This window comes from Dipodomys spectabilis, unplaced genomic scaffold, assembly GCF_019054845.1.
Source record: "Dipodomys spectabilis isolate Male_0828 unplaced genomic scaffold, ASM1905484v1 ptg000174l, whole genome shotgun sequence".
Taxonomy (NCBI): domain Eukaryota; kingdom Metazoa; phylum Chordata; class Mammalia; order Rodentia; family Heteromyidae; genus Dipodomys; species Dipodomys spectabilis.
The window spans coordinates 219,430-233,607 of record NW_024870851.1 but is presented as its reverse complement, the minus strand read 5'-3'; positions in this window follow the sequence as shown (position 1 = coordinate 233,607).

Genomic DNA, 14,178 nt, shown 5'->3' with positions numbered 1-14,178 from the left:
TCGCCGCATTATTTACCATAGCTAAGATATGGACCCAACCCAGATGCCCAGATGCCCCTCAGTAGATGAATGGGTCAAGAATATGTGGCAGATAGGTAGGTAGGTAGGTAGGTAGGTAGGTAGATAGATAGATAGATAGATAGATAGATAGATAGATAGATAGATAGATAGATAGATAGATAGATAGATAGATAGAAAGAAAGAAATGGAATTCTATGCCTCCATCAGAAAGAATGACATTGCCCTATTTGTCAGGAAATGGACCTGGAAAAATTATATTAAGTGAAGTAAGCCAGGCCCAAAGAAACATAGGTCCCATGGTTTCCCTTATTTGCAATAACTAATACATGTGTAGGACAAGCAGAAAAGGTCAAAAGCTATGTACATATGACCATATAAGATGATGTCAAGTGGAATGAACACCAAGATAGGGACACAAATATCTTTCTTCTTTCTTGATAATTTTTCAAACATATTTATAAGGTACCATGTAATTTTTTTTGTTTCTTTATGTGTTCCTCCCCCACGGTATAACCTCTGTTTTCACTGTAGTTGATATCAGTGCCCTGCATCTTGTATATACACTTCTCTAATTTGGGGAGGGGAAGGGAAAAACAAAATGCTTAACTAAGGATACAGGTTGACCCATTGTAACAATGAGATGTACAAAACACTAAGAAAATAAAGAAAAAGAAAAAAAGAAGAGTCTCACCGACTTTCCTGCCTGGGCTGGCTTTGAGCCATGATCCTAAGATCTCAGCCTCCTGAGTAGCTAGGATTACAGGCGTGAGCCACCAGCTCCCAGCTTCACTTTTAATCTTTCAATTTTTGTTGTTCTGAAAGGCTTTTTACACATTTGCAAGATTTGCTTCAGAAGAGAAATTTTTCAATTTAACCAATCACAAATTGGAAATCTGTGTTGCTAGGTTACCCATTCTGACCTTACAGGCAACAAATGGAAATCATTCCTTAGCTTCCTCTCTCAGCCTCACATAGACTGAAAGTTTTGACTGAAAATCACAGCAGTTATTAGGTAATACCTTGTGGGATAGGCAGGATGCTCCATGCTAAACCTTTGCCTGTGAGCATTTAGGTTTGTGTGGTAGTGTTAATTCGGATTCTGCAACCTGTTAGGGAGCTATGGGGGCTATTCCTCCATCTGTTACTGGTGACTGCCTTCTAAATGAGGCACCAGATGACTTTCTATGCCGCTCTAAAAAGTAGAAGGAAAGGGTAAGCACATCTCAGGAAGTTATCTTTTCTACAAGGATTGAGGTCTTGGGCACTTGGCCCAGAGAAACTAGAGTTTCAGCAGACAGAAAAGACATGAAATTAATACCTTCTCAAGTGGATATGAGAGAATGAATGTAAGAATTAAATCCAGAAATACAATCCTGGGGATAAAGAAGAAAGAAGTGAGAATGAAAGTAAGTCTTATAGCACAGGGTCATTGAGAGCCTGAGAGGGCAACCAGCAACGTGCAACACCTGTCTATCTTCTCTTGGGTCATCTTCTGGATCTTTGCTTGTTGCATTTCACATATGCTACACAAGTTGGCAGATAAAAGAAACTTGGCAATTAATTTTTAAATGAAAATTCCCAATGAATTCCATTTTTAAATGTCATATGGTTAACAGACCCACTGATAGTCTTCTTACACACATACACACATACACACACATTCACATTACCATCCAAAATTAAATTTGACAGTCAAACCAAAACTAACTGTAAGGTCAATGGGCCTGAATTTTTAAAGGCAATTAGTGGCCCACCTGTGCTTTCCACCAGACTTTGAGAAAGCCCACCTGTCTGAAGGGAGAAAGGCCCATTCTTCCATTCCTCCTGCCTGCCAGCTGGCTCATTAAATCAGACAGCCATGGGACTTCTACCGTGCAAGTGCCAATTTCTAAACTAGAGTGTTATTTTCCTTTCACATCCAATCCTTTAGCAGCAGCTTTCTCCTCAAGATCAGAATAGCTACCTAGTAAAGCACTGATCAGCAAGAGAGAAAGAGGGACAGGCTTTGGAGGACAGGCTTTTCCTCTGCAGAAAGCACAATGCAGGGGGGGAGAGAACAGAAGTTCCAGCAAGCATATATACTAAATATTTTGAATTGCATGTTAAAAGTCCCATGACTCACAAAAACAAAACAAAATAAAAAATACCCAAAAGAATAATGTTTTCCAAAAACTCACTGGCAGAAATGGGTTTACCTACTAACATACTGACAAAAGCTAATACAGTTAACACGTACTTGCCCTCCAGATATAATTCTACAAAAGAATTGGCCTGCCATTAGTAGACAAGAAAGCAGGACCTACTGGAGGCGCCATGTGTGGTTAGATCACCTTCGTTAAAAAGAGGGACAAGAAGAAAAACAAATGCATTTTCATAAATTGAACATAGACACTCCTAGTGACTGGGAGATGATTTAAAATAAACATCCTAAGACCAGACTTACTATACTTTTGAAAGATTAGCAATGAACAGTGAAAGAAGTCCCGTGTTTTTATTATATTTATGATTGTTGAAAAATTTGCTAAGAACAGAAAGTAAGGTCAAAACTATCCATAAAAGTTAAAATGTCTTAAACAAATAATAGCAATAATATATCTGTTCAATGTAACTATGCCAATGAAGTTGAGACTGTGGAAGAAGAGAAAAAAAAGTACGTTAAGTTCGTCTGATGATATACAAGCAAAATTTAAAGCTACAGTTTAGTTCTTGACTTTGAAATTTTGAGGAATTTTTAATGACTGAAGTTTTTAAAGCAATTTGAAGACCACTAATAGTAAACTTACATCATAACATTATCTTTTATCCAAATACTAAAACATGTCAGGAATCTGGCCTGAGATGATCTCAGTTTTCTTTGTATTTCAAAGATGATGGCCACAGCTCTAACATGTCAAGGAAAGGAAGGCCAAGCTGGGCTAAACTGGAAGGCTTTACCTAAACAAGAGAATAATGAGCCTGGCACCAGTGGCTCAGGCCTGTAATCCTAGCTACACAGGAGGCTGAGATCTGAGGATCGCAGTTCAAAGCCAGCCCATGCTGGAAAGCCGTGAGACTCTCATCTCCAATAAACCACTCAGAAAACCAGAATTGGTGCAGTGGCTCAAGCAGTAGAGCGCTAGTCTTGAGCTGAAGAGCTGAGGGACAGCACCCAGATCTGGAGTTAAAGCCCCATGACTGACAAAAACAAAACAAAACAAAAAACACCCAAGAGAATAATGTTTTCCAAAAATTCACTGGCAGAAGTGGGTTTACCTACCAACATACTGACAAAAGAGTTGGATCCATCTAGTTTAGAACAATGGTAAATGTGGCATCCCAGATTTGGAGTTTCAATCCATTTAATTTCATCCTCCTTAACTAAAAAGGATGCTTTCCTTCACTAAACAAGTCATTCCCTACATCTGAACAAAACCATAGACATTTTAGCTAGGACAAAGAGAGGAACTTCTGTATTATAGATGAGACTAGCCACAGTATCACATGATTAAAACCAAATTCTTCAATTAACCAGCCAACTATGGCCTGAGCATAACTTCTGTATTATAGATGAGACTAGCCACAGTATCACATGATTAAAACCAAATTCTTCAATTAACCAGCCAACTATGGCCTGAGCACACAACTTTAGAGGGTCTATCTCTCTTAAGGAATACACAGTTATTAAAATTGTTTTGAAAAGCATAATACAGAATTGAATATATAGTATAAAACACACATACATGTATATATATTTACACACACACATATACAATATATAGCTTCATGTGTCTGGGGTCTTTCACTTGGTGTGTCTTCATGTTATAGCATGCTTCAATACTTCATTCTTTCTATGGGGGAATAGTATTCCACTGTATGGACATATCACATCCTGTTTAACTCTTCTTCAGTTGTATAGTAGGCATAGAAACTTACTGAAGTGAATCAATATAAAGGTAAAAAGCCAACTCAATATAAAAATGAAACAAGGAACCAAAAAGCAAGTAAATGAAATTTAGCTTATCTAGACCATCCAAGATTTCTTGGCCTTTTAGTTCACTGCTATTGAAAACATTGCTTACCTCAAATAATAAACCATCAATAGAGTTTTTTCTTAAAAAAAATCAGAAATACAATATACGTTTTTCACTTTTCTTCAGAATCATTTCTTGTTTATTTTTGTTTACTGGAAGCCAAAGTATTCAACTTCTTTCTACATTCTTCTGTCCTTCAATTCATCTGCTGCAAATGTTTTAACCTAGATTCCCTCAGTAAAATTACAAAATGTGTATGTCTCTGATACTCAGGCAAAATGCTGATGGGAAATCTGGTCTTCTCTTCTCCTGGGCCCACGATCTATGTTCCTTTCCTCTACACATAAATATTTAAGTGGATGACCACTGGGATCCTATCCAATTCTAGGACTTGATGATTCTAGTTTTTTGGTTTGTGTTAGTAGCTACTACCATATCCATCTTAATTCTCAAGTTATAGAATTTAGATGAGACTAAACTTCCTCAGGCTCTGGTGGCAAGAAGAAATGGAACAAAGGGGCTTCAGATGTATCATTTTGCAATAACCCAAAGACAGGACTTCACAGCCGACTATAAACCTCTTCCCATACAAACTCTCCAGATTTCTTTTTTCTCTCTTTTCTTTTCTTTTTTTTCCTTTCCTTTCTTTAATTTCCTTATTTACTTATTTCATTTATCTGCAGTATTGCATTTATACTTGCTAGGCACATGCTATACCACTTTAACAACCCTTCCAACCCCTCAATTCCTCATATAATTTGCCATGACTGCCCATTGGGTAATTTAGGCATTTTGTCAAGGCAGATACTGAAATTCTGGAAACAGTTCCAAGGTTCATGGTAAAGTGTTAGAAAGGCCTAGGGTTCCTCATTCCGATGCATGTTCATTGTATTATCTCACTAAACTCCCCACCTCCCATGGCACTGGCACTGAAAAGCCTGAACAGCAAAGGCAAGCACTGATGTCTGGTAGATGCTTTCTTAAATGCAAGGATGACTCTTCACTGGCTGGCCTGTGCTACTGAGAGTAAAGGGAAGGATGAGGATAAAAGGAAAGGGACAACCAAAAGATTAATTGAAAACATGTCCAAGCACATCAAGGCCAATGTCCCTGTACCATGTGACAAATACTTAGGATCACAAGCTACTCACGCATTGACAGCTTCTGAGAAATAAGGGTGTTTGAGCTAAGCACTGGTGATTCACATCTCTAACCATAGCTACTCAGAAGGATGAGATCTTGAAGATTGCCGTTTGCAGCCTAGTCAGAAAGATTTGTTAGACTCTGTCTGCAAAAACAACCAGCAAAAAGCAAGACTGGGGTCATGATTCAAGTGGTAGAGCACTTAGAAAGCAAGGAAGGGAGAGAGCAAGCAGAAATAGAAAGAAAGAAGAAGAAAGAAAGAAAGAAAGAAAGAAAGAAAGAAAGAAAGAAAGAAAGAAAGAAAGAAAGAAAGAAGAAAGAAAGAAAGAAAGAAAGAAGAAAGAAAGAAAGAAAGAAAGAAAGAAAGAAAGAAAGAGAAAGAGAAAGAAGAAAGAAGAAGGAAGGAAGGAAGGAAGGAAGGAGGAAGGAAGGAAGGAAGGAAGGAAGGAAGGAAGAAGAAAGAAAGAAAGAAAGAAAGAAAGAAAGAAAGAAAGAAAGAAAGAAAGAAAGAAAGAAAGAAAGAAAGAAAGAAAGAAAGAAAGAAAGAGGAAGGAAGGCAGGAAGGCAGGAAGGCAGGAAGGCAGGAAGGCAGGAAGGCAGGCAGGCAGGCAGGCAGGCAGGCAGGCAGGCAGGAAGGAAGGAAGGAAGGAAGGAAGGCAGGCAGGCAGGCAGGAAGGCAGGAAGGCAGGCAAGAAGGCAGGCAGGAAGGAAGGCAGGCAGGCAGGCAGGCAGGCAGGAAGGAAGGAAGGAAGGAAGGAAGGAATGGCAAAGAAGCAGAAATGAGGACATCTGAACTATTATGGATAATCTCTTAAACATGACATATCAGATCAATGGCAGACATTTCCACTGGTGTACTGCTTGGTGACAAAATGGTGTTGAGTTTCTATGAGTGCATGTAGTATATATTCCTGTTCAAACAAGGTCAAACAAGGCACACTACACCTCAGGCAAGCCATACACAGAATAAGAAAATCTCCTTGCTTGGCATTGTAATCCATTTCAATATTCTTTGGCCCTTCAACTTTTCATAGCCTGCTAGGTCTATATTTTGCCCCTACATTTACTAACCAATCTTTCAATGTATCAGCTATGTCCATATCAGGTTTTGCATATAAAATCTCATCACATTATGCCTATGAGGTAAGCATTATTGTTAGGCTTAGAAACATGGATAATTTGCATTTCTACTTAGGAATTGATTGGTCACTTAAACTTAGGTCTCTGTTGTTCCAAACCTATGTATTAACTACCTCTATTCTAACTAGTTAGCCTCAAATGAAATCCTACATTTATTGAAATATATAAAATATTTTGAAGAAGTTATTATTAGCATAAACTTGTGAGCTTTCAAAGTTCAAAATGTATTTATAGTATACTTATTACAAAGTCAATGAAATAATAGAACTGTCTTGATAAACAATTGCTACAGAAATCCTGCATTTTAGTAGATTGCACAGAATTGAGAAAATCATGATTTATGGACAGAAATGGTTACAAATGGTAATAATCTTTAACAATGACTTCACATCTCAAGCCACACCTTGACTAAACAGAGATGAAAGAAAACTCTATGCTGTCTTAAAAAAAAAAAAAAACGGCTGGGAAGGTGGCTTCAATAGTGGTAGAGTGCTTGTCCTTGCATGCATGAGGCCCTGGGTTCAATTCCTCAGAAACACATAAACAGAAAAAGGCAGAAGTGGCGCCATGGCTCAAGTGGTAGAGCACTAGCCTTTGGCTGAAGAGCTGAGGGACAGTGCCCAGGCCCAGAGTTCAAGCCCCACAACTGACAAAAAAAGAAAACAACAACAAAAAACCCTCTTCCTGGAGGCTGAGCAACAGTGATTCATGATTGTAATCCTAGCTACTCAGGAGGCTGAGAATTGAAGATCATGGTTCAAAGCCAGCCTAGGCAAGAAAGCCTGTGAAGACTTTATCTCTAATTAAGCACCCACAAAAAAAAAATGGAGTTGTGGCTCAAGAGATAGAGGGCTAGCATTGAATAACAAAGCTCAGGGACAGTGGCCAGGCCCTGAGAGTTCAAGCCCCAGAACTGGCACAAAATTAAAGATAAAAAAATAAAACCCTACCTGGTTGCACAAGTTAACACGTTAATTTTCCCCCAATAAATTGGAATGTGAACATTTTAGTGTATATATTACTTTAAAATATTAGATACATATATTTATGAACATAGTATATATTATCTATTTATATGTTTATGTGTATATATTGAGTATATTTATGTATATATGTTTACATGTGTATATTATGTATATATACATTTGTGTATGTGTATATTATGTATTTATGTATGTAGCATATTTATATATTATATATTTATGTATATATATAATTCAGTGTATATGGAGAGCTTATTTAAATTTTATAGTTTTAAAATTACTTAATATTTAAGATGAGTTCTTCCCAAATTGATCAGTTAATCCAATGCAATCCTAACCAAAATTCTAATCGGTTTTTAAGACATTGACAAGATTATGAAATGTATGTGGAATTGTAGCAGATCTAGAATAGCCAATAGCTGGGAATTCTTGCATATTCCAGACCTGGTCTGATCCATGGTGCCACACACTGGTGATCTAGAATAATCAAAGTGTTTTGAAAAGAAAATATTAATATCAAAAGATGTATCTGATTCTAAGACTTACAAGAAAGCTAATATAATGATGAGAATATGGTGTTAGAGTAGATACTGATTCAGATCAGTAGAACAGAATGGAAAGTCTAGAAGTAAAATTATGATCAATTAATTTTACCAAGATGCTGAGGTAATTAAATGGAAAAAAATCAGAAAATTTATGCTGGAATACCTGTATACCAACAGGGTGGCGTTCAATTTCTACCTTTCCCTTTACAAGAATGATTATTCAAAATAGATCCTTGACCTAAATCTAAGACCTAACAATCACTATTACATTTCCACAAAAGGAAGAGGAAATGTTGGTGACACCACCTAGAAAAAACACTCACAAACAAGATAAAATATACAATTCAGTAAAAGGAAAAAAATTCTGAAATGGACTGTTCAGATTAAAACTTTTTACTCCTTAAAAATTGAAATGCTAAAAGGCAAGCCAAAAATTATAGTAATATATGCAAAACATACATCTGATAAAGCACCTGTATCTAGAGTATATAAAAGATTTTTATGCCTCAATAAGAATAAAACAGCCCAATAAAAATGGGGGAAATATTTGAACAAACATATCCCACAGGAGATACATAAATGCACACATGAAAGACGTTCAACATCACAAATGATGAGGAAAATGTCAACTAAACCCACAATGAACTCTTCCCCACATGCTTGACAATACCAAGTACTGATGAGAAAGTGGATCAAATTTAACACAAATTACTTGTGTGAAAATCTAACATGGTACACTTATACCTAGCACTTTCACTTATATTTACCCAAGAGAAATAAAAATACTTGTTCATGCAAAATTTTTGCATAAATGTTTCTTACATTATTCACAATAGTTAAAAACTACAAACAACCTAAAGTGTCTGTTAATAGCAGTTGGATTTTAAAAAAAAAGTGTGGCATACCTGTACTATGTGTCTATATTTTGAAATAAAACCTAGCACCAATATAAATATATTAATGCCCTCAATGACATAGCTGAGTCTCAAAAACATGCTAAGTGATCAAAAGTTTTACACAAAGAACTACACACTGTGATTCCATTTATAGGAAATTCCTAAAAAGCAAAACTACAGCAACAAAAAGCAGAAGAGTAAATGGCTTGCAGCCATAGTTAGAGGAGTGGTTGACTGCAAGGGTTTACAAAGCATGGTAGAGATGTTCTAACTTGGCTATGGAAACTGTCACACAATAGGATGAACTGAGGGAGGTGCAGAGTACAGCCATGAAATTCAATGCATATCCTGCAACATTAAGAAATTGAGGGAAGAAGTGGGGTTGGAAGGGATAGGGGAGAATGGTGTAAGGTGATGACTTGATCAAAATGCATTGTATTCATAAAATACCTTGTTGAATGAGAATTTCTTTGTACAACTACTTAATGATAATAGAAAAATTTACCAAATTTCATTCAACTGTCTCTTAGAAATGTCTTTTGTAAAGTATACTTCAATAACTCTTCAGACAATGGATGTTTATTAAAGTTTTAGAAAACTTTAAAAAGAAAAACAGGGTAAGAAGAGAAGTATGTTTTTTTTCTGCAAAAAATAATGAATCCCATAGACTCCACTTGCAAATTACTCAAGCTGATTCAAAACTTTGGCAAAGTAGCAGGGTATAAAATTAACCCCCAAAAATCAATGGCTTTTCTGTATGCCAACAATGAGAAAAGTGTGGCTGAAATTAGGAAAGCAACTCCATTTGGAATAGCCCCACAAAAAATAAAATACCTAGGAATTAACTTAACCAAAGAAGTGAAGGACCTCTATGATGAAAACTTTAAAATCGTGAAAAAGGAAATCACCACAGAACTTAGAAAATGGCAAAATCTCCCATGCTCCTGGATTGGAAAGATTAACATCGTGAAAATGGCAATACTTCCCAAGGCTATTTACAAATTCAATGCGATACCTATCAAAATTCCAACCTCATTCTTCAAGGAAATAGAAGAGGCAATCCAAAAATTCATATGGAACAATGAAAGACCCCAAATAGCAAAAACGCTCCTCAACGGAAAGAACACTGCTGGAGGAATATCAATACCAAATTTCAAACTCTACTATAAAGCCATAGTAATCAAAACAGCTTGGTACTGACATAAGAATAGACCTCAGGACCAATGGAATAGAAATGAAAACCCAGAAATGAACCTACAGATATATAGCCATCTAATCTTCAATAAGGGAGCTAAAAAAATAGAATGGAAGAAAGACAACCTCTTCATTAAATGGTGCTGGCAAAATTGGTTAACTACTTATAGAAAACTAAAGCTAGATCCTTATATATCACCCTGCACCAGAATCAACTCCAAATGGATCAAAGACCTCGAAGTCAAAGCAGACACTCTGAAAACATTACAGGATGGAATAGGAGAAACCCTAGGTCTCCTTGGCTCAGGCTGAAATTTTCTGAATAGAGACCAGGAAACACAACAAATCAAAGAAAGGTTGGACAAATGGGATTGCATAAGGTTGCAGAGCTTCTGCAGGGCAAAGGAAATAGCTAGCAAGATCAATAGAAAGCCCACGGATTGGGAGAAGATCTTCACTAAGTATACAACAGACAAGGGTCTCATATCTAAAATATACTTGGAACTCAAAAAAATTAAATCCCCCAACAACAAATCCTCAAAGAAACAACTGCCCAATAAATAAGTGGGCTAAAGACTTAAAGAGAAACTTCTCTGAAGAAGAAAGGAGGGCCAATAGACACATGAAGAAATGCTCAACTTCCCTAGTCATAAAAGAAATGCAAATCAAAATAACATTGAGATACCACCTCACTCCAGTTAGAATGGCAAAAATCAAGAACTCTAACAACAACAGAATCTGGAGGGGATGTGGACAGAAGGGAACCTTACTTCATTGTTGGTGGGAGTGTAAACTTGTTCAACCACTTTGGAAAGCAGTATGGAGGTTCCTTAAAAGACTTCACATAGAGCTCCCCTATGACCCAGCAATCCCACTTTTAGGCATTTACCCAAATGTTTACAAACAAGACCACACTAAAGCTACCAGCACAACTATGTTTATTGCAGCATTACCATAGCTAAGATATGGAACTAACCCAGATGCCCCTCAGTAGATGAATGGATCAAGAAAATATGGTATATATACACAATGGAATTCTATGCCTCCATCAGAAAGAATGACATTGCACCATTTGTTAGGAAATGGAAAGACTTGGGAAAAATTATATTAAGTGAAGTAAGCCAAACCCAAAGAAACATAGGTCCCATGGTTTCCCTTATTTGCAATATCTAGTATATGTATGAGTCAAGCAGAAAAGGTCAGATAATGTGATGTTAGCAAAATGAACCCTTAGATATGTATTTTAATGCTTTTTTTCTTTCATACATTTGTTTCTAATGCATTTATAAGATTATTTCTTTGTTGCTTTGTATGTCCCTCCCCCACAGTTTAACCCCTGCTTTCACTATATTTGATGTCGGTATAATTTGTGGAGGAGATGGGAAAAACCAGTCGTTTAAGGATACAGGTGGACCTGTTGCAACAATGAGAAGTACAAGTTGTCATGTCGAAAACGAGCTTTACAACGTTTGGGGTGGGGGGGGGGAAGAATGGGGGGGGCGGCTGGGAAGGGATGTGAAGGGTAAACAAAGGAGGAGGCTGCAATGCTTGATAAGAAATGTACGCATTATCTTGCCCATGTAATTGTAACCCTTCTGTACAGTATGCTCACAAAAAATTAAAATGAAAATGAAAAAAAAAATCCTAAGGATACAGGTGGACCCATTGCAACAATGAGATGTACAAGTCGTTATGTCGAAAACAAACTTTACAATTTTGGTGCGGGGGGGGGGGGGGGGGGGGGGGCGGGGGGGGGGGGGGAGGGCGTGGGGGGGGGAGAAGCGGGGAGGATGGGAAGGGATGAGAAGGGGAAACAAAGGAGGAGGCTACAATGCTGGATAAGAAATGTACTCATTATCTTGTCCATGTAATTGTAACCCCTCTGTACAGTATTTTCACAATAAAAAAAGAGAAAAAAAAAATAATCCTAAGGAAATAGTACTGGGGTATAGCTCAGTAGTAGAGTGTATGCCTAGTACACATGGGCCCTAGGTTTTATCCCCAGCCGCCTATCTCCACCTCTATAAAAGGAAATATGGAAACTAATCCAAAATATATAAAGCATTGGCTTTTGTGTGTATGTATTTGCCAGTACTGGGTCTTGAACTCAGGGCCTGGGTATTGTCCCTGAGCATTTTTGATCAATGCTACTATTCTACCATGTGAGCTCCACTTCCTCTGTGTGTGTGTGTGTGTGTGTGTGTGTGTATGTGATTAATTGGAGAGTCTCAAAGACTTTCCTTCTTGGGCTTGACCCTGACCCTCAGGGTCTCAGCCTCCTAGTTAGTCCTACAGGTGCCTGGCTGCCTTACTAGGTATGTTTCTGTCCCTCTAAATTCCATTTCAAGAAGTAGAAATAAGCCAGTTGCTTGAAATAATTTCAGCTGACTTTAACATGTGCAAAACTACTGATTATTAACTAGGTTTCCAGAGATGCTTTGGAACAGGATATGGAGACATCCACTTCACCATAGCCCTTAAGGCATTTACAGACAAGCAAGAAACAGATTGCTTGGATTTGTTGGTTCAGGTGGGATTTTGTTGTACATCTTGTTCTTTTTTTTTCTTCCTCTTTTCCTTATTTCCTTTTTTCTTCTTTTCTTTCTCCCTTCCCTCACTTCCTTTCCTTTCCTTCCTTTTCGCCTTCTTTCCCCCTTCCTTCCTTCTTTCCTTCCTTCCTTCTTTCCTATGGTGTTCATATCTATTTCATCTTTCTGTCCTATAGGCAGAAGTATATTTATGATCCATCGGTCCACACCCAGTGTCAGATAATTAGCTATTAACATACTTCACCTACACAGTGATGAAAAACGCTATCACAACTTGCATGAGATCCCCAGGAAGATGGGACTGAGAAAGATTGTGGCCACATGTTGTTTCAAACCTGAATTCATTACATCTCCTGGATGCATGTCATCTAAGAGGCCAAACAGATGTGTAAAAATAGCTGTTTAACAGGGGGGAAAATACAGTAAAATTGTTTATGGCAGGACAGCGGGTTCTTATAGGCAAAGTAAATTACAAATAGATTTCTCAATTACTTTTTAAAGCCTGGTATTTGATTCTTATATAACAGTCAAAAATCAATTTTGCATGGAATTTATGTGAATGCCTCATTATTAATAAAACAGCAGTTGGCGGCTGCTACTTCCTCTCCATAACAGCAACACGCAGTGGGAAGCACTGACATGCCAGGCGTTGCAATCCTTTATCTTTCTACCCTCTGGTTCAGCATCATAAAAAAAGAAAAGGAAGAGAGGAAACCCAAGCAAATTACAGACAAAGACTTCTGGCATATCTTCTTCAAGAGGGCATAGAAGGGAACTCAGAGATTACTCAGAGGTGTCAGTTGGAGATATTTTGATCCCTTCATTCGTGCTCATATTATATGCTATACATATCTATAAAAATCCTTTTTGTTTCCTCACATAAATTTTATTAGCATATATTAATTGTACAAGTGGGTTTAATATATTTCCATTCATGCATACAATGTACCTTGATCAAATTTACTCTTTTTTAACCCCTTATCTTTCCTTTTAAAACACTTTTCTGACAGATTTCTATTTTCATGCATACACAGAAAGTACTTTAATCCTATTCACTACATCATTCTTTTTTCCCCCTTTCTACTGGTTATATTCTCCCAACCACGTCTTTATTTTCTACTAGTGTAATTCTCTTTTTTTTTAGGTCTAGATTCTGCATATTAGGGAGAACATATTTGTCTTTTGCAGACTAGCTTACTTTACTTAACATAATCTCCAATTCCATCCATTTTCCTTCACGAAACAAAATTTCATTCCTTTGTATGGCTAAATAATACTCTACTATGAATATATACCACATTTTCTTTATCCATTCATCAGTTGATGAACACACCTAATTCTATAGGTTGGCTATTGTGAATAGTGCTGCAGTAAATATGAATGTGCAATTATCTCTATTGTATGCCAACTTATTCCTTTGGTAAAGCTGGGTTCTATGCTTGTTCTATTTTTAGTTTTTTTAAAGAAATCTCCATACAGATTTTCATAGTGGTTTCACTAATGTACATTTCCAATAGTATAAGAGCTTCTTTCCCTCCCCCCACCCCGGCCCCCACCAAATTCTCACCAGTGATTGTTCTTTGTTTTTCTTGATGGTTGTCATTCTGACTGGAGTGAGATGGAATATTGTGTAGCTTGGGCTTAAATTTCCTTAATGACTAAGAAACTTCAACATGTATACATTAGCTATTTGTACT